The sequence below is a fragment of the Amblyomma mixtum genome, chromosome 3, assembly GCF_055824585.1.
Source record: "Amblyomma mixtum isolate Tamu chromosome 3, ASM5582458v1, whole genome shotgun sequence".
NCBI lineage: Eukaryota > Metazoa > Arthropoda > Arachnida > Ixodida > Ixodidae > Amblyomma > Amblyomma mixtum.
Genome location: NC_143014.1, coordinates 11,787,904 through 11,810,188, shown reverse-complemented (window position 1 = coordinate 11,810,188; position 22,285 = coordinate 11,787,904). Strand labels below are relative to the sequence as shown.

Below are 22,285 nucleotides of genomic sequence, written 5' to 3'. Positions count from 1 at the left end.
GCCTACTCTCTACGCCAGTCGCCATCTGTCGGCGCGCGCGGCCCGAGGGACTGCGGGTCGCGCCGGCGCCGCGCACAGAACGCATGTTTACGTGTTCGCTTCTGCCGTTTTGTGCTCCATCAGCTAACGTATGAAGGTGTGTGCTGTGCGTCACTACTCACATTTGCCCTCTTCCAGACAGTGCTGCGGTTATCTTGTGCGCAGTTACTCGTTAACGTGACATCCGAGGGTAGTCGACCAGGTAGTGTACCGACTGGAAACCGGCACTTCGAAGCAGATTTCTGCGCTGTCGTGTCGTTTGTTGTCGCCTTTTATGTGCGATATCATCTATGATAATTTTTATGCATCAGAATATAGATCTATTGATTTGACTCAGTGGAATAGTAACTGGATAGGCGAGCTGCAGACTGAAGGTTGTCCCGACGGAGCGCGCGTTTTCGATCACTAGTACGTGTTCGGCATCCTTGCGCTGAGCTTGCTCTTGTTCCCATTAAACACATTTCATGCACAGGATTGTAAGCATGACCGCTACCGAATCCAGCTGCTTTTTCCGCACACATGTCAGAGGTATCTGGGGGGTAATGGTTTATCTATAGTATCTTTCTGCTGTTGGTATCTACCTTAGCTTGGTTTGGTTTATTAAGGTTTTACGTTCCAAAGCGACTCAGGCTATGAGGGACGCCGTAGTGAAGGGCTCCGGAAATTTCGACCACCTGGGGTTCTTTAACGTGCACTGACATCGCACAGTACACGGGCCTCTAGAATTTCGCCTCCTTCGAAATTCGGCCGCCGCGGCCGGGATCGAACCCGCGTCTTTTGGGCCAGAGCAGAGAGCCGTAACCACTGAGCCACCACAGCGGTGCGGTATCTACATTATTCATAGGAAAATATGCGCGATTTCATTACATTTTCCACACTTAGCCAAACGCCTACGCAACGCTCTCACACGCGGCGAGAGCTCCTGAATAACATAACGCGACTTCGGACCTCAGAATTAGTGAAAGCTGGATTAGCTGCTCATATCTATTCAAGCTCTTATAAATTAAGCGAAAGTACGTTTTTATGCACAAGGTTGCATAAACCATGACAAAATTTGTTTTCTGTTGGCGCTGCGACTCAGTTGAGCTCACAGCGGTAATTTGTTGATAAACTGGCGCGGCGACAAGAAAGCCGTTTGTGGAAGTGGGGGGGGGGGGGCTTTATGGCCGGCAGGAAGGAATAAGAGTGCATGGGAATTGGAACTGCATACTAGCCGCACACCTAATTCTTGATATTCAATAAAAAGTTTCTTTGCGGTGGAGCACCAAGACGGAATTCGATATAAGCACGAGCGCGTTCTAAGCGCCGGCACAATTAACCTGAATGTCAAACTAAATGTCATTAAAACGCGTCAATGTTATCGCTTTGATAACGTAAATACTTCCTGCAACACAGCCACGCAGCGGAAGTATGCTCGACAATGTTTTTTTAGCGCCCGAAGCGCGGCTATATGCAGGCGCGGCCGCGGAACTGCCGCAGCCCCGCAGTCCCCAAAGAAACGCCCGCACCGCGGCGCGCCAGTCGGTGCAAAATGGCCGCGCCCAGGAGAGGCTCAAAAATCTGGTCTATAAAGCTCTGCGCGACAACACTATAGTAGGATACAACTTAAAAAAACAGCAGTTGCTAACACTGGGCCGCGGTCCGCGGCGTCCTGTATTACTCCGCTGGCCAATCGAAAAAGCAAACGAAACCAGTTTTTTAATGTTTGACTATATCAAACACTGCACGTAACAAAATTCTAGTGCTCATAACTTTTTTCTTGTGCTAAGCTTCTTGTTTACGTAACAAGAAACTCTTAAGCAGTGCACTATTTTTTTGTCGTGGGGGAATTCTGTGCGCGGAGGCTGAATGTGGGCGGAGCTTCACTGCAGACTTAAGTTGTATCCGAGTATACGCGACAAATCAACAACAGTGCTACGGAGCCGTACTGATGGATTGGGTTGACCGCGAACTGACATCTATGATGATGGTGATAGCAGAATGCACGGGATTTTGATTCTTACGAATGGTTTCAATGGCAAGTTTAGCTGTCTCACAACTCCACTAATTTGGAGAAGTTTTACAAATATAAAACTAGTCATTGAGTTCTTGCAAAATTCTGCAACACCTGCTTATCCTCTTGGATAAATTTAGCTCGTTGGCGGCTCTTCCACTGCAGGTAGGAGTGGAATCGCACCAATTTACAAACATCTTCGCGTCAAACCCTCCAACTGATGCAAATAAAACAGTATACATACACGAAAGACGCGAATTTTCTGTGAAATAAAAAACGTCCATACTCATGGCCTGGGAAAATACTCGTCCTTACATCCTTCCGACGTACGCCTCGTCTCTCATGCGGATATACAAAAGTGGACACTGTCCGTACGTCCGGCGGATGTACGAATACGGATATTCGAAATCGGATTGTGTTCGTACGTCCGATGGACGTCCGATCTCGGCAAAGGACGTTCGGATCTAGCTCGTACGTCCGACGGATATCTGCCCAGATAACCAGGTGGTATCCTCTGGACATCCACTTGATATCGCCCTGAAGATATCAAATATCCATATGATGTCCATTAATAACCACATGATGTCCACTGGACATCCTCTGGACAGGTGTTTTGACACAAAGTGGCAATCCACAGAATGTCCTAGGGAGACCCAATAAGATGGCGAGAGGATATCCTGTCAACATCTTCAGTACATATTTTAAGTTTCCTTGCGATGTCTTACTGACATCTCCTTTCAGTCTTCTGGGTGTCCAGAATGACAGTTATTCCCACTGAACATTAAATATGCATGCACCTTGAACACCCCTTCGAATTTAGGCAGTTGCTTCATGCACATATAAAAAACTTGAACTGACAAGCTAATATCTTTTTTGAAATTTTTATTTCAAAAATGCTTGGTCCATTTCTCTTCATTCACCACTTCCAGTGAGCTGTGAAAATAAGAAAAAGCATAAACTGATGACAAGTATACCATGGAGCAGTTTTCATGCCCACACAAGTGAACAAAAAACTTAAGTACTGCACAAGACTGCTGGGCTAATCATGGTAAGGTTGGATATTAGAGAAGTTACACATGTGGCCAGAGTTAATGCCACAAATATTAACAAGGCACAGCCAAAAAGAACCCTTCCGGGATGATGAGAGCACCTGTTATCAGGGGCCACCTTAATAGAACACATTGGAGGCAACAAGGCATCAAAAAGTGCATGAATGAGTTGGTTAAACGTTAACGCTGGCCACTGGTTAATGCTGGCCACTTATTATGTATTTTAGTTCAAATAGGAAAGACGTTAAAGAGAAAAAAATGAAGACATTGAGGAGAATAAAGTTGTTCAAGCCAAAAGACTGAACTGAAACACTAATTTAATGAAACAGTGATGAGGAAAGTACTTGCAGGAGTCAAGGGCAGGCAAAAGTGGTTGTTATAGCTGCCTTGGGAGAATTTCATGAAAAACCTCGGGTAGGTAGAAAAACTCGGCGGGCTTTGGTAATCATGTTTGTGCAGCATTGAAAGAAAAAAAAATGGAAAAAAGTAGCTGGTCCCTACACAGGGTTTTGGTAATCATGTTCGTGAAGCATTAAAAGCAAAAAAAAAAAGAAATGAAAAAAGTAGCTGGTCCCTACACAGAATCATGTTCGTGCAGCATTAAAAGCAAAAAAAAGAGAGAAAAAAGTAGCTGGTCACTACACAGAATCCATCTGAGCAACATCCCTACACGGCAAAGCAGGAGCCAAGGCGTGTCAAACGTTGTATGACAGTATGGAAGCAAGGGAAAGTAGTATATATGACTACACAAAAGCAAAACAACAAAGACATCAACCTCACCAAGCCAGCGAAGGCAATGACTGAACAAGTGTTGGCATGCCCAAGATAAACCAGGTAAAAGCAGCACTTTATAAAGAAGACTGTTGGAATTACATAAGTCACACACTATGAAGAATATACAAAATTTGCCGCTCTTCAGGCACAGTCACACACAACGACAACACGCTGCATACGCAAGAATTGTTACTTTGCTAATCGCTGCAATGTCAGACATTCCAATACTTTGTATCCACAATACTGTCTTCGCTGTTCTAATCGTTGCAACGCTCAGTCACTAACTTATAATTAGACGTAAACACAAAAACACAAGCCCCTTGCGTTTCGTGTGCGCCATCGATCACTACAGAACTGGATGGAACGCTTAGATCGGCGCTGGGTGCACTGGATTGCTTCTCTGAACGCCCAACAAAAGCGGATTCGCAACCGGGTGATGCGCCACGATCACACGTGTTTTCAAACAGAACTCGCGTTGCTGGCTCGCGCTGCTCCGTCGCATTCCCGCTGCCTTCAAACAGTGAAAATGATTTTTTAGCTATTCTTCTACTAACACGAACTTGCTACGATTTGTGCTTCATTTTAGGCATGGTGAGAAATGCGTACTAAGACCAAAATCAGGAAACAAGCACTTACCTCTCACATGCGCCGCCGCCGACTTCGAAAAGCAATGGACGAACTACAGGCATACAGGTCAGGTATAGTGAACTAGAATATAGTGAACTTCACACACGCAATACTATTTTCTCCGGATCACTCACATCTCGAGGAGTCACACACAAACGTAGAACGCACACAAAACCCTTCGGTTCAGCGCCTGGAGAGCCGCTCTGAACGTGAGAAGCAGCACGGCAGCGACAGCGCAGGCTGGCGCAGGGCTAGTAAAAGGCGCAGTGGCGCCCCTTGCGGCGAGGAGCGGCGTTTTGCTTCAGCCGCTACGCTGCCGCGCGCCTCCGTTCGCGTCACTAGATGAGTATTCTAGTTCACTATACTGCACAGGCCGTGGTGGTGCCGCATTTACAGCACATGCCCCTAGATTGCGTATTAAATTCAATTTCTGAGTTTATTAACTGAAAGAAATTTCCGTGCTAAGTTTGCTCAAATACTTTACCATTTCGTGTATTACACCGTGATTTTCAACGCAACAACTTTGAGTGCGGCAAAATAAAGATGGCGACGACGGCGGTAACGGCGGCGTTAAAGTGCGGAGGGCGTATTCAGAGGAAGGTGATCCTCGTTGCGATTGGCCAACCGAGAACAGACGTCACTGCTCTACTCTACGTCACTCTGTGGGGACTTTTGGGGAACACTGCGCTTCAACCGACAGGGAAAATCTCAACTCTTCGTGAAAATCCTTGCTCACTATCCCGAGGTATCCCAAGGTGCATTTCTTGCTCGCTTGTTTTTTATTTTTTTGCCTTGAGCATGGAGACGGACACGTGCGATGGCGTTGCTTCAGCGGTTTGCGACAAGGCGTTCTTCAATACTAGTAATTTAAAAACACCCATCAAGGATATTCATGGGGAAGGACGTGGTTGTTACTGCGACGCGTCTTTTCTTTTTCTCTTTCCTCTGATCTCTCCTCTATCTGCACGCGGCAGCGGTGGTGGCTCGGATCCAGCCAGTAGGCAGGCCCATGCAATTTCCTTTTCATCCTTATCCCAGTCACAACAACAACATGTAGTAAGGCACGGCCGTTCTTGTGCGACTTACGTCCGAAGCATTTTGTCGCCCTTCGTGACCTGCGACGGCACCACAACTTCGAGGAAGAGGTGGAGAATCTAGTCTTCGACTCTAATAATAAAGGTAAGAAACGAAGTCTAACTGTTACATGCACGCACGCAGTGATCAAAGCAATAAAGGGCCAAAGCGGGATGCAGTCGCGCGCTTAGATTACCGATTGAAAAGTTGCAGTTTATTGACTTTTCGAGTGCGCGCATTTTAAGTTTGTAAACACAAAGCGCGTTCTTTTTTTTTATTTACGGGCTTACACTCACCTGGGGAAACTTGCACGTGGTTTTGTGCACGAAAACTTAGCGATGACACGCACGTTTTTAAAGGAACCATGAAGATTTCAATGTCTTAGTCTAGTGCGACAGATCTGCAGAGGCAGCCTTTGCGGGCATTCGAGTGAAATGTGCAACGTAAGGTACTATAACCTTTGAAAGCCATGACTTGTCATAGTCATTTTGCACTTATTTGTAATGTAAGGTATTGTTTGTACAAAGTTTAGGTAGTCGTAGTTTTGACTCCTAGTAATTCTGAAGTGTAGCATGACTCAGCACTTTACTAGTAACATAAGGTGTGCAGAGTTTGTACAAAGTTGCGTAGTCATGCCTTGCACTCATGACTCATCATTCTGCAACATAGCATGACTGTGCACTTTAATGCTTTGGCATTCTCGCTGGTAAGCAGTCTTATGTGTGTCTGCAGAATTTTTTTTTGGTGTCCTAGCTCCTCCATAAGCAAAGTGACAAGCAGTGCACTCTCTTTCATATTTAAAGTGGAAAAAAACTGCAGGAAAAAAACTGGTCCTTGGAGCAGACTCGCTGCTACAGGCCTTGCTTATGCTTTGTTGCAGGCACCTGCAATGTCTCGACAGGACACACAACATTGTCGCGGCATGCACCAGCTTAGCAGCGCTGAAGCCATGGCAATCGCAACACGCAGAAGTGTGTAGGAAGAATGCCCAGCATTGTTCTGCCTTTAGAAGTCAACAGCGCTGACCTGAATTTGTGGTCAAAGGACAGGGCCATGTAAAAGGTTGCTGTGCAGGAATTAGTTTTTGCAGGATGTAGTAAAATTGAAATACTTCCATGTAACAGTCCGTGTAATAACTTAACCTGAACTTAACAATTTTCTCCAAAAATTGTTCCCCATGCACTATAGCAGGAAAAAACAGTAAGCGAATGACTGATAAATTTTTAACAATAAAAAAGCTGGGAAATGCAGTTCTGCACTGCAGTTAAAAGGCTAAAAATGTGAAGCTAAATCTGTGATTGTCATGCGCACTTGGCAGAGGCAGAGCGCCAGTAGTAGTGCGAGAGTACTGCATATGTGCCCACTCCATAGCACATGCATTTTTCATTAGTGTATGTAAAAAGTACAAACTTTAATTTGGCCTTGCTTTTCAAAAAATGAAAGTAGTGTGATACACAAAAAATTGACAGAGAAGTTTTGCCGAAATTTTATAAACGTGCAAAAGCAGAATTTCATGAACGTTGCCTTGTCTTGTTACTTTACTGTTGGCTTTCTAAGGATGCCTTATGCCGTTATTCATCTGCTATCATTGTGTACACGTTTTTATCAAAATGGAGCCCACCTTTGTTCACGCTTCAATTTTTTAAAATTTCATATTAGTCATGAGTTGTTGTTGTTGTGTTGGATTTATTGGCGCATAAGCTTTAGTCATGAGTGGTCATCATATGTTGGCATCGTGTCGTAACTATGTTACAATTCTGCTATGAGGCTGTCGTTGCTGTGTCGCCGTTGCTATGCTCTTGGCACAAACCCACATACATCGCAGGATCTTGCTCGGGGTTTACCGTTCGGAATTGTGCTTTCACACTAATAATTAACTAAGACTATGTGGAGTGCTTAGTTATGTTTACAATCTTTCCATTTCAGGATTTTGCGCCTGGAAAGACAGAGAAGAAAGCAAAACTTGCTGCCATTTTACAGCTTCTACAGGAAAGAAGGAATGTGCACCAAGGGTTTTTAAACGCTACCTGCACTGCCACCGTTCCGGCTGGTACGAAGAGCTTCCTATAGAACAGCGCCAAAGGCAGGAAAAGGGGCAAGGAAGCTGCAAAATCGGCAAACACTGCTTTGCTACTCTAGAGGTCATGGAGAAAGAGGGCAAGGTATATGTAGTGTTTCAAAAGAAACACTACGGACACTTCAATGAGGCCTGCCACCAAAGGCTGTCCCAGGATGATGCCAGAGTGCTTGCAGGTTAGCCACTCCTCTTGTACAAAGCATTTGTGCATGCTGTGTTGACTGTACCGGAATGTGAAAACGTTTAGAAGCTACACTCCACCAACCTTTCATAAATGGGAGACGAAAGTGCAATAGAAATGTATTTTAGGGGGAAGATATTGCTCATTAACTCGAGTGATCATTTCAATGATTTTTATTATTCTGCGATGCATCTATGGCACAAAAGAGGTGGGACAACACGAAAATGCCTATTGTAAAGTGGGAGAAGGCATGTCCCACAAAACGAGGGGGCGGAAGAAGTTATAGTAAGGCACAGCTTAAGAACCCAGCGGCCAATGCCCCTCAAAGGAAGCCTGCCATCCAATGGCGTCGACCGATTCTCATGATGTCATGGTTAATCCTAGGGGGTAGCATTGCAGGAGGGTGGCAGGTGAAAGGGGATTAGTTATGGCTTTAACTGGATTAACTGATGAAAATCAGCTGACGCCATTGACTGGGGGGTCTTCTTTAAGGGCCATCTGCCACTTCGTTCTCGAGTTGTATCTGACTGTAGTGCAATTCACTTGAGCCTACTTGGTCGCATCGAAGGGTGAAAAACAATTGATCCACGGCACATCGCATGCACAGCACAGTCTGTACGAACTTCATGCCGTTTAGTTTAGAAATGCTTTGTGGAAGGGGTCCAGTCTTTCGAACTGAACATAATTAGGAATGTCATCTAGCACTGAACTACTCCAATGTCTGTTCTTTTGTTTTTCTGCTGGTTTCATTGACTATCCTAGGTCTGTCGCTCAATTGGCTGACGTTGAAACTTCATCCGTAAGAAGTCGGCTTGAGCTCCATGAAACGTGTCTTGAATGACTGACAGTTGCACTTGATGCTAGCCTCTTTTTTTTGGCTGCCTGTCAAAAGCGTAGGCATTTTGTTGCTGATCAATGCAACGCCACCAGTCTAATGGTTGTATAAGGGCCATGTTTTTTCTCATAAGATAGATCGTCTGCAGTGAACTTTCATTAATTAGAATTATTTGGCTGTTTTGGCACTTCATCAGTAATGCTCACAGGAACAGCTGTGGTTTGAGTGTTCAGCTACTAAGCTGGAGTACCCGGGTTAGAACCCGGCTGCGGCAGCTGAGTTTCGATGGAGGCAAGAGGTGCCCACGTGCTGCGCAGTGTCAGTGCCCAAAGATCCCCAGGTGGTCGAAATTATTACGGAGCCCTCCGCTACAGCACCTCTTTCTCTCTTGCTTCTTTCACTCCTTTCCTTCATGGCATGGTTGAGGCAGTTACTGCACCATTTCCTTTCCTGAAAAACCACTAATATAAAACACAAGCCTGCACAAGAGTTGAAATCGCAAAACAAAAAAAACGAACAAGCAGCATTTATATTTCAGTTTATGTATGACTGGCATGCCCTCCAATTGTCTCTGACTTAGCAGCAGTCATTTAGGTGTTGAAACTGAAACAGCATGAGAAAAATATTCACTTAGAAATTACTCACCTGGCGTAAGTGAATTCTACATTGTGACTCGTGTACACTATTGTCTTGTGCAAAAGTCCAAAGAAACAAAGATCGCGTTCAAAAATTTGGTGTCCCTACTCCTTTAACGGTTGCTGTCAGGCGAATTGGTGCATTTTTTGAATATGCAGAATGAAATGGGATAGGATGAGAAGCACACGTCCTTATTCTTTTCTTGTCCACATTTTCAGTGCTGTTATATTCTGCATTTATAACACGCTGTATATAACTTCCCTGTTTTGCATTGCAGTATGCAAGTTTAAACACTCAAGCTCATAAAAATAAAGTCCATCTGCCTTTGAAACAACCATTTTGTCGTGTGCTTTGCAGTGCCACAAAAGTGAAATAAAAGTAAGATGAACTGTGTGTCACCTGTGAAAAGGAACAAAGTGCAAGACGAAGGAATCCGACCAGAAGTATTTGTCACTTTATTACATGGCTGTAGGCAGATGAACCACCAGAGATGTTAACAGTTTTTTTCTGTACCATTTTCAGGCCGGTTAGCAGAAAGAGTGCCAGAAAAAACCATTGTGCACAACATCCGAGCAGGTACAAGTGGATCAAGCCCACGGATGCAACTTGTGACCACTAAGGACCTCCGTAACATTGCAGATAAGTTTAGGATTGGCAAAACAGAGCAGAGAGATGCAGACAATTTTAAGAGTGTTGAATTATGGGTCGAAGAAAGGAGGGAAGAAGGAAGACCCCAACAGTCATGATGGTGACTTTGAGCGAGCATTAATGACGTTCCCTCAACGAGAGCTCCTTTATGAATTGGGGGCAGCGAAACTGTGCATTGACTCCACCCATGGCATAAATAAGTACTAATTCCAACTGACAACCCTGCTTACAATTTCTCAAGATGCCTTTGGTATCCCGTGTGCCTACTTGATTTCAAAAAGGGTGAACACGGGCACTGTGGTGAGGTTTTTCGAGGCCATCAAAGAAAAAACACAATACCATGTCAGGCATTTATGTCTGATGATGCCCCTGTTTATGGCAGTGCATGGGAGCAGGTGATGGGTCCCTTGAGGAGTCGACTGCTTTGCAGCTGGCAGGTGCTACACAACTGGAGCACGCACCTGAATACAGTCACAAACAAGGACTGCAGGAGTACAACAAGGGACATGCTGCACACTCTGATGAAGTGGACAGATGAGACTGACTCTCAACAGTTGCTCCCTGCACTTCTTGGTATCCACTCCAAAGAGCATCAGCTTAATTGCCTTTGGCTTCGTCAGAAATTTTGAGAAAACATACGCAATGAGGGCATGTCAGTGGGCTTACTGCTATAGGCAGTACATTGGATTAACAAAAAATAATCACTTGGAGTCAATGCACAAGGCACTGAAGTACTCTCACTTTGGTGGCTAGGTAAATGGGTGATTGAATACATTAATCAAAGTACTCTTCAATTTCACATCCGAAAAACTTTACAACAGGTGTCAACGGAGGAGCAGACCACCGCAAATCTGCCCTATTTAGGAAGCGTAAAGTGGGGATTGAGCTTTCTAAGTCCAGTACTGAGAGAGTGGGAGATGGCCAGTGGCATGTAAAGTCACAAAGTTTGGTGAACTTCAAGCACACAGTGGAAAGAACTAGCAAATCGTGCAGTGGCTGCGAGCTTCATAGTGAGCAGTGCGAGGCTTGCCACAACATGTACACATGTACGTGTTGACCATGCAACGCATGTGCACATGTGCAAGCACATGCATGCTGTTGCTATAATGGAGTTACACTCGTGCCAGATGCACAGCAGCCAGAAAGTAGCATCTGACTGTGCTGGCGTTTGTAGGCCCTGCCAGCTGAAGATGGCAGATTTCAGGCGAGGGATTAGGATTATGTTATGAGCTAGTTGGCAGGCTATTCTGACAAAGTGCTTTAGCATAGCAAGCTCAAGACACAGCAGGGAAGAGGAGTGCCATTTGCTAATTTTCTTGAAGCCCACATGGTCATGAGAAAGGTGCGCCATCATATCCCATATCAAGCAGCACCATTGAGGGTGCACTACAGGCCTCTGGTATTTCTTTTCTAGTCATTCCTTTTTCCCGAAACTTTCCTCCTAGGAATGGAGAACTCATCCCGCCACGGCGCCTCAGTGGCTCTGGCATTCTTAGACTGCTTACCCGAAGGCTGTGGGTTTGATCCGGCCATGGCGGCCACATTTCAGTGGAGGCAAAATACAAAGATGGCCATGTGCTGTGCAATGTCAGCGTGCATTAAAGGGCCCCAGGTGGTGTAAATTAATCCAGAGACCTCCATTATGGTGTCCCTCATAGCCCATGTGTCGCTCCCGAATGTTAAACCCGACAATTAAGAAATTGAGATATTTCAGGCCCCTCATTCCCTACTCAGAATCTGCTTGTGTGAGTACGCCCTCTCTGGCACTGCTCAACAGACAACTTCTGACAATTGGCAAACATTTTTCATCTTTGGGAAATTAGTGCACTCATTTTCTTGTTCATACCTGCCTTGCATTCACTATAATTTTATTTCTTCGTCATCCCTGCTTGATTTCATTTTGTCTGCATGTGATGCACTCAGAGAGGCATGCGCTCTTCAATAAAATTAGTATGAAGTGTCGCTCCATGCTGCATTCCTCTTTGTTGCGTCGTGCTGTCACAGTGCACCGCCCTTTTAGGACATCTTGAGAAAAACAGCGCTTGCAGACAAAGGACCAGAACAAGAAGGACACACAAAAAAAACAGCGCAGTTGTGTGTCCTTCTTGTTTCCTTTGTCTGCAAGCGCTGTTTTTCTCAAGATGTACCCCAACCAACTCGCCCAGCAACACACCTTGCCTTTTAGGACAGTTGACAATATGTGGTTCTACAGTTCTGCAATGCATATGAGAAAAAGTATTCTTGACAAAAGGCTAAGCCGTAGCTGTCATCTTGCACACTGAAAGCTGCAGCGCAAACTACTATTCATCTTATTTTGCAAAGAGAATACTGCTGCAACAGAAAAACAGTATTACTCATTTTTCAGAGCATTGCTGGTGCAATTTGTGACACGAACTTATATTGCCATGGTAGACACAGCCGTGAATAGCCTTCCCTCACATGATAAAGCACTTCATAAATGAACTTGCTTGGCTCTTACACAGTGTCTCTCCACCAGCCTTCCAAGCAATGAGCCTTCTGTTGTGTGATGGGAACACTGTGCCAATTTTGTTGCCTAGAAATTCTAAAATGCCCCTATTTGTCGAGAAGGCAGCTTAGATGAAACATATAGTGCCCAGTTAATGTCATTTCCTTTTTACTCATTAATTAAAAATGCTTCAAAACCCAACTGCAATGAAATTATAATTTGGCTAGAATGCCTGTTAATGTGCTGGGTGTGTCATAAAACTAATTGCAACAAAGTTTCATACTTCTCAGAAAACTGACTCTGTTGCTACAAGTGTTTAAAAAGCTGTGTAGTAGACAACGTGGCATGTCCATATAGGCAGATACGGATACCCGAGTGCCATACGGCCTCATGTCTGGCCCATTGGGAATGAACAGATTAAGGACAGTGTAGAGTGAAAGGCTAGGGGCTAAAATGTGGCTTGACAGTCATGGGTATGGTGCTGTGGCAAAGTTCTTAGGAATTTGTTTCAATCCTGCAGATGCTGATTTCTGTTTCCATTCCAGGTTTCTGTACACCATATTTACTTAAATAATGGATGCATTTGCATAATAAATGCTTTCCCTACATCAATCATCAAAATCTGGGGAAAGTTCAACTGACCACACCATGGTTTACACCATGTAATAAATGCACCAAACTTACCATTCTAATTTTTTCCCACAAGAAACTGCATCCATGATGCAAGTAACTGCGGTATTACAGGTTACAGAATGAAGCACTGTCAGCCGTATTATGTGGCCGCAAGACTGCCTGGCGCCATGTGAAGAGGAATGCTCCCAAGGCTCATCACATCACATTTACTCCAGTATCCAGATATGGCACCCATTTCATCCTGCACATCACATTCACCTCGGGCTGGTGATAGCCTGCCAGCTAGATTAAGAATGTCGCAAATAAAATGTCTACCTAACTGAAAACTGCGGTTGTATATATCGGAGATTTTTATTGACTTGTGGCAGTCTACCTGGACAGGTTATGGTAATGCAAGGCAGCCCATTATGCACAGCATATGAGTGCATAGGCGCCACAACTTCGCATCTTTTCTAAGGGTTCATGTTTTGCACTATTGGGTGTGACCCGACCCATCTCTCCACAATCCTCGCGTAATTAATAATAAAGTGCTCCTAATCCTTTTTTGACAGCCAAAATGTATTTTCCTAGGCATATTGGCAATCTGCAATTTGTATTTCTCCACAGATTTGGTACTTCTGAGAAGTTGGACGGTCATTTTTATAAATGATATATTTTTAATAAGCTAGCAGATACTATTCTTGATTTAAACATTTGCAGGCATATATACGCTGCCATTGTTTGCCTTGATAAATACCGTGTCCATTGTGTAATCATAGTACAAACACGTTAATTGATTCTAAAGGATGTTAATGCTGCTTAATTACGCCGTACAAGCCCAGCCGTGGCTTTGGAAAGCTGCCCTTCCTTGGACTCTGACATTAAATACAACTTGTACGTGGGAAAGACTAATCTTACTGTGAGTGTAACGACAAAATTAAACAAATTCCATTAGATGCTGGTATGATCCCGGCTGCGGCAGTTGTATTCCGATGGTGACACACTACAGGCCCAGATGCTGTGCGATGTCGGAGCACGTTAAGGGCCACTGTTGGTCGAAATTACTGGATCCCTCCACTGTGGCGCCCCTCATAGCCTGAGTCACTTTGGGACGTTAAACCCCATAAGCCAAAGTTAGCATTATGTTCCTGCCGGACCGAGCAGCCACTGACAGGGTAAGACTGTACGAATGGGTACCATCAATCACTACGTGACACCCCCACTCCACTCACCCGATGAAATCCCATCCATCAGTGACACATCCACTCTCTCCACCCTTCGACTCAGATTTTCAACCGCTTGCCAACCGCCTCCTCCCGCCCTCTCTTCTTCCCTGTTCCCTGCAATTTCGTGAAGGTGGATTTCACTCCCTCCACTCTGTCACCTGAGGCTTCAGACCGACGGATTATTCCAACATAGGGGGTTCTGATGCTGATGCACTAAAATGATATTTTTGAAAGGCAGCTACAGTTTGTTACATGTTAAGGAGAAGGGTACTCGCTGCACCATGCAAAATGCGAGATCATTCCCTGGTGTGCACACACTGCATCACAAGGAAGTACATTTGGCACCTAAATTTAAATGTGCAGTATAGCGAGCAGTTAGCACCAGGTGCTGTACACAGACACGAGCACAAAATGAACACGCTTATTACCAGGCCCTCTCTGTGCACTCTCCCTATACATAGTGCGAACACTGCTTTTGAAGCTAAGGTTGGCCACATTACAAAGAAATAAAGACAGCATGAACATGAGAACCGGACACGCAGCACTGACAGAAATCTCAATAGTCGGTGCTGTGTGTCTGGTTCCCGTGTCGTCCCTTTCTGTTCGGCGACCAACCTTAACTAGAACAAACAACTTGCCCGAACCCTTGCTTTTGAAGCATTGCACATTGCATGCAGTAAGTAGCACACAGTACAATGCACAGACTGAGCCATGTGTGTTATTGTATCAGCAGTAAACCACGTGCAAAAAAAAAAAAACGACAGCCAATAACTACAGTCGGTAAAGCGAAATTTGAGCGCAGCTCTTCACATGTTTTAGTTTTGCAGTATGCTGAAGTAAAGAATTCCAGAGAGCCACCTGCCCCGGCGAGAGGCAGTGATAGGTGACATTTCGCTCTGAGCACTTGGCTATCACATACTTTGTACACAAGTTCTGTCCCGCCTCATACGAACACCAAAACACTTTCTTGAATATCTTTTTCAATGAAGGCAAATACACTGGCTTACACAAACATCGAAATTACTTGCTATTACATCTTAATAAAGTGTTCAGTGTCACACTATTACGATGCTATATATCAATTTATGCATGCCAGCACATCATCTCTGGCTGACAAAGATCTGACAAATCTTGCTTTTTGAGAGTATGTGGGCACAGAGTCATTGATTGCACAGACCAAATATGACTATACCAGCAGAACGAGAACTCGGAGGATTACCTTAGAACTCATGTGCCTTTGAAAACATGCAGTGAACATGGAAACAATTTTATTTTTAAGGTGCGCCGCCCAGCGTATGCACATGCGTTCAGTGCACTCTCTGCGCCATGAAGGACGACTCGGTCCCAAGAGCAGAAGTACACACTGCCAGTGCATTCCAGAACACTCAATTCAGATAGGTACAACATGAGACGTAAGCAACGTATCTAGCGTTCGCACCGTGCAGCTTTATTGCAGCTTTATTGCTTCGCTCTGTCCCGAGCATTTTTCAGTCCACTGAGGTGGTTGCGAGCCACAGGTGGGTTAATCTTGCGATTATTCTGCCGGCAATTGATTCTCTCTGTGATCTAGCAGATCTACGCCACCTCGCACCCACAACAGTCGTCAAATGGTACTGTCGCCATTTGGTGTCCAGATCAGTGTCTTGAAGGATCGAAGGCGGGCTGGAAACGACATGCTGCAATGTTCTCCAACCCTTGCATCATGAGAAAGTCAATGCGACGACATATCACAGCCCACGCACTGCATCGTGATGATTATAACAAGAGTTATATGCACAGATATTTTCCAGAATGAGCTGGAAACACCCAGATCAGGGACGCCAGTACTGGACGGCGCGGGCTTGCGTCCTGCTCACTCACCTTTAGGGACGCATGGGCGGTAAACACGCATTCCATAGGCGGTCTACTGGTCACAAACAAAAAAGGGGCAAATTTAAAGAACTACACACGCCACAAAGACGAGACACTGACGAATACTTCACTCGCAACAGCCGCCGACCGCGATTCAAACGTACGTAAACAACCGCCATGTTGTTTTTTTTCTTCTTTGCTAACTGACTGTAGGGGGCGCTGTAAGAGCGCTAGCATCATCATTATCGCGCGCTCCCTCAAAGAAAATTAAATACAAATAGCCGACACCAGCAATAAACTAGAAAAAAAAGCATTAAACGTTAAAAATTGCAACATAAATAAGAAAGTCATTTATGCAGTTGACGAAAATCAACACACTCATTCAAAGGAAACGCCAATGAAATTAATTCATACAAATAATACAAAAAATATAAATATGCATGTTTTCTTTTCCTTGGTTTTGACTAAAGCTAGGACGTGCGACTATTTTTTGGCAGTTTTCTAAATCGGGTCGCCCAGTGCGACCATAAGAAAATTAAGGCAAGAAAACTGAAAACGTAACAGGGGCACTTAAGGGTCAACATTGCATCGTCAACAATATGCACGCTTTCTCTCTTGCTGCTCATCCCAAGCTTGAATGCATGTCAATTTGCTGTTTCAAAGCAGAACGGTCTTCTATCATTGTAGCGGATTGAACCGAACCAAATGTACTGTCATGAACAAAGCGGTCACATAACTTTCACTTATGCAGCTCAAACTCACATTATTTATTATTTGAGTTTAGTTTTAATGACATGAAAGAACCACAAGTACCATTATAAATGGTATTTTTCATCAGAGCACTTCGGATGGACTAGAAGCCTTACTCCCAACAGTGTACAATAAAGCCATTCACACAAATCATGTTGGCAGCAATGTTGAAACTGTGTGCGTCCACCTTACTTGAAACTGCAACGGATGCAAGACAGACAAAATTTTACCATTCAAAATCATAATGTGCCGAGATATTGCTGCAATCTTGAACGTAACCACGCTTGCCATTACAATCAAAATGACTCAACAGCACATGCAAACATGACAATCTTTTTTTCACAGACATTTTGACACTACATTTAGTTCACTATTTATGCAACTTCCGTTTATTTGCACGATGGACACGAATATTCACATGCACGCCAGTCTTAGCATGAGTGCCATGCATAAGTAATTGTCGATATGCACCCCGTCACACATTGTGCATTTACACATAAAAATACTCATGAAAACTCAACAAGTGCTCAGCAATTACTGCAGCTTAAATGGTCAAGCACACAGAACACGTCAAAGTTATGGTATGGTATAGAATATGGGGTTTAACGTCCGAAGGCAACATGGGTTATGAGGAACGCCATAGTGCAGCGCTACGGATTAATTTTGACCACATGGGGCTCTTTATCGAGCACTGATGTCACTCAGTACACAGGCGCCTAGCATTTCGCCTCCACTGATAGGCAGCTGGCGCAACTGGGATCGAACCCGTCCTTGGCAACAGCAGCGGGCACCCTAACCACTCAGCCATTGCAGCGGGGCAACGGCTGACCACATTATAAGCAACCAAAAGTCCAGGTCTCTGCTTTATGTCTTACATGTTGCCTAGGTATCGTCTACTTTTACTAAATCTGCAATCTAAAAATTAACAATAGACAACTTCCCCACTCCATCTAAATTACTATAATTGTCCCATGCCCTTCTTGGTTTGCTACACACTTAAGCTTATAATTTTCGGCTAGTTTTATCAAGGTGTCATACAAGTGTAACAGCTGCCACAGTATGAATTGTGGATTCTAAGAGAAAAAAGAACTCACAAATTTTGCACTACTTTGAACAAAAATATTCAGCCAATATATGCACAACAGGCATACACCAATAACATTTCTACCGCAAAACCGTGAACCCACCGTACCGAGGGCCAGTAATAGAAAATCACTGGCCGCCGCGGTGCCTCAGAGGTTATGGTGCTTGGCTGTTGACCCGAAAGACCTGGGTTCGATCCAGGCTGTGGCGGTCGCATTTCGATGGAGGCAAAATTCTATAGACCCCTACAAAAATTTTATTAGTCACCCCTTGTCATGCTAATATGCAGGTACCAATTATTTCTATAACGTACCTCTTATCATTTCTGTAATACCCGTTACTAGGTCTTCAAGAAAATTATAAACTTGAATGTAGCAAAGAGCTGATGGTTGTCTTTTCATAGAACATTCTTCACAGCAGCTCTGCTTCTGAAAGGAGCACCTCATTCTTTGTGGACTCAACTAGTTTTCTTCTATTTTAATCACCATGAGGTCAGTTACTCCAGTAACACTCTGACTCCTGATATGCTACACTCTAGTGAGCCAGTTTCACAACTCTCATAAAAGAATGATGAACTCAAAGGTCTGCCACAAGCATGTCATGGGCTACATCTTTAATGGAGTAGAGAAACCAAATTTTTGGATGCGCATTTCTCTTTACACTGATGCACTAGGCAATGCTGTACACAAGCCACCATGTGGATTTTAACTTTGTCAGCTAAATAATTTACAATTGAATTTTTTTTCTCGTGTCATCTGGTTTCGGTTTTTAACAGCCGAATGACTGCTCTGAAGTCAGATACATGTTCAGGTCACATGAGGCATGCAAAAAGATATAATCGCTGCCTGTTCACTTTATGTGACTCCAACTCTTAGACAGGTTTGTGTACGAGTTGATGCAAATAACAATGAACAAAGCTGCAACAATACTGCTGTCTTTGTATGCCTCACATGACCTGAACACATCCCTGACATCACAGTCGTCGTTCGGTTGTTTAAGCTAAAGCAGTGCGAGAGAAAAAATGCAATTATAAATATATTGCCTCTTGTCGCAATCCATGCAGCTGTCTAGTCTTTCTAAAGTACTGCGCATCATTCTAACCGAAAGAAACAACTAAAATTTTGTTGTCTCTACTCCTTTAATACCTACTGGGCCTTGACAATATAAAAAGCACCTAAACATATCAGCGAACTGAGCTGCCAACCTTCAAAAATGTATCCACAAGCTCTTTTCACATTGTGCTTTTAAATATGTTGCCTCATACTCGTGATATACATATGTTCTGACTGTGCACATTACAAAAACAGTAATTCAGGAACCAGCAGACCCACCCATTCAGCAGCATGGCAAGCGAAGAATGAAAATTAGAATGCAGCTAGAAAGAAAAGGCACACAGCTTTTTCAGACCTTCTAATTTGAATACCTCAAACTTATGTGGCCAACTGTAAATGTTTCCTTACTGAAATCTCACACTCCTTTAGACGTTTGCCATAAAGCAGAGAAAAATTTGTCAACATGCTTCCCTCTAAAAGAAACAACCAAATATAAGTAGACAAGCCATGTTTACATTTCATGCATTTTTAAGCTCTTCACTGTATGCAGAGAAGCATGTCACATGCATGGCGTGTTGATGTTTGGTTTATGCTGCTTCTTCACTTTATATTGAAAGGTCATGGCTACTCTTTTTTTTTTGTGTGTGTCCATTGCCCCACAGAGCTACCATCTATGGAGCAAGCTTATTTGCATTTAAAGGTCGCTTGCCTAGTCACTGCTGACTCCACACAAAACAGATTTTCCCCTCAAAACTGGCAACGTGCAGTAAAAGCAGGCGTGCAATTAATGTGACACCTCATACACTTCATAATGATGCAGTGGCCTACAAGGCAAACAATGCCGGCAATGTAAACCATAGACCGTTTCCAGGGTTATCTATGACGACTTACGCAATAAAAGTAAACAGCATGCGTTAGTCTTCTCGAGCACTGTAGCAGAACGAGAACATTGCATTTTCTCGGCATGCATGCTCTGTAGTCGCAAGGGGAATATGCCGGCGTTTGAACAGGAAAACAATGATAAGTCAGTGGCGGTATAAGGTGTGAAACGAGAAAAAAAAGACACTTTGTCGAGCTATTAGCAGGCAGAAGTCCGTGCTATAAAGTGCTCAGTTGTTTCAGTCCTCGAAGTGACCGCCGGCAGCGTCGATACACCGCTGCAGCCTCTGGGCGTATTCCTCAAAGATGGCAGCACGCATCTCGTCAGTGATTGTGGTGAACTCTTCTGAGATGCGCTTTTTCAGTTCTTCGACACTGCCGATGCTTCCAGCGCGGTACACCCTTGACTTGATGTAGCCCCACACGAAGAAATCGCAAGGCGACAAGTCTGGCGAGCGTGGTGGCCACGGCATATTGGGGGATCCTCGCCCCATCCACCGACCTGGAAACTGCTCGTCTAGCCACTTACGCACTTTGGCAGCGTAGTGGGCAGGGGCACCATCTTGCTGGAACCTGCAAATCTATTGCTGCATATGGCATTCAACCAGCTCCGGCAGGAATTCATCTTTCAAAATGCTTTTATAGGACTCAGCTGTTACTGTTTCTGAAAAAAAAAACGGGCCGATCACTCCCTCACGCCAAATTCCACACCACACAACGATGCGTGGGGAGTTCACCGCCCTTGTGTGGATGAAACGAGGGTTCTCCTTTGCCCAAAAACGAGTGTTTTGCCTGTTCACGCGTCCGTCAACATGAAAAACCGCTTCGTCGCTGAAAACCAAGAAGTCGAGGTGTCCACAGTCCGCATTGATCCGCTGCTGCTCAGACTGGCAGAACGCTACTCTCATGATCTTATCTGCCGGGCTTAGATTTTGGTGCACCTGCACCCTATAAGGCCGCCATCCCCTCTTTCTTAGAGCCCGGCTCACGGTCGACGAATGGACTCCAAACATCAGCCCAGCACGAGTGCAGGTCATATGGGGATCACTTTCAAACGCCCCCTCAAGTGCATCGCCAATACCGTTGTGCCTCTTGAGTTTGTCACTTCTCACTTGCCTCAAGACCGACCCGGTTTCTTCGAACCTGCGCCGCCATTTAGAAACTACGTATCTAGACGGTGGTCGACGACGAAACTTCAGTTTGAACTGCTGGCGGACGTAGCTCATGGAGTCCGACTGTATCAGCCACACTACTGCCTGCGCCTTCTCCTTGGTAGTGTATGTCGGCATAATGCAGCTCTACACTCCACAGCAGAACGAAGCAAGCACGACTGAGAAAGCAGGGAAGAATACTAAAATCCAGCACCACAAACCAGAATGCAAACCGAACTCTTCTGTTTCTCTGAATAGAGCCGCGAAAGCAGAGGGCAGAAATACGTCGAGACAATGGAGAACATATCTTTTATTGGTAAATCACCGTCAAGTCATTTAATTTGTTTACGATAGTTTTCAAAATGCGTTGGCCGAAAAATATTTCACGCGCTTAAGCAGACGACATGGCCCGAACGACGCATTCAAATCAAGCCGCCACGCTCGCTGCAGCGCTCGCCTCGGCGCTTTCCTTCAGCGATGCCAGATGGCGCCACCAGTACATTTCGGCAAAAATTCGATGACGACGGCTCGATCTCAACACGGGTGCTTCTGGTTTCGCATCTCGCGTGACCAAACCTGGTAAGTACCACTTTTATACTTAGTATGCCTTAAAGCGGACAACAATAAGGAAGCTTTGTGCGCGGTTTCACCACAAACGAGCCAACGGTTGTGGCGGGAGAATTTTTCAAACCTGTGCCGATAAAGTTGCAGAACACTGTATGTACCGCAACTGCCAAATGGCTCGCAGTATCCACCATTTTTATGCATACGAGCTCATCCTATCAGTACGTACAGGTCAGAATCAGTTACGCGCAACACAAGGAAACATAATTTTCGACACTCATCCAATGCTTCAAACCATTATTGCCTCCTTCTAGAGGAGGCAATGTTCAAACACGAGATACAATACCGAAAGGTGCCGAAGAGAACTGAAGTGACCTCAAATTCAGTCAAGCACCGCCTTGCAAAACGTCTCTAGGGGCTTCCGATATCATACCACGGCTGGAACAGGTCGCACTGCAAACTTGCATAATAAAGACAACACTAGGGCACTGGGGTACAAGTCCGGACGTTAGCGCGGTCAATATTACTCGCCATTGCACCAACCTTTGATGACTTTCACGGCAGCACTTACTCCACGCGTCAATGCACCGCGCGGTGAACAGCCATCGCAGCCATGTCAACAAACCACCGTGGCGTTGGCGATGACAGCGATGGTCACCGTGGCAACCGTGGAGACGCCAGCGACCTAGAAACTATGGCTAGGGACGTTTCAAAATT

At 44.8% G+C, this 22,285-nt stretch overlaps 2 long non-coding RNA genes across 2 annotated transcripts; one reads left to right on the top strand and one right to left on the bottom strand.

Moving 5' to 3' along the window:
• Positions 1 to 2,897: 2,897 nt before the first annotated feature.
• On the bottom strand, positions 2,898 to 4,732 carry LOC149349221 (uncharacterized). Its single transcript, XR_016289401.1, has 2 exons — positions 4,492 to 4,732; positions 2,898 to 2,965 (listed from the first exon to the last, which is right to left on the bottom strand). It is a non-coding gene; the product is annotated as an uncharacterized LOC149349221 (long non-coding RNA).
• A 332-nt stretch (positions 4,733 to 5,064) lies between these two features.
• LOC149349220 (uncharacterized) lies at positions 5,065 to 13,083 on the top strand. The gene is made up of 3 exons (XR_016289980.1): positions 5,065 to 5,661; positions 7,483 to 7,809; positions 9,808 to 13,083. It is a non-coding gene; the product is annotated as an uncharacterized LOC149349220 (long non-coding RNA).
• Positions 13,084 to 22,285: the final 9,202 nt, after the last annotated feature.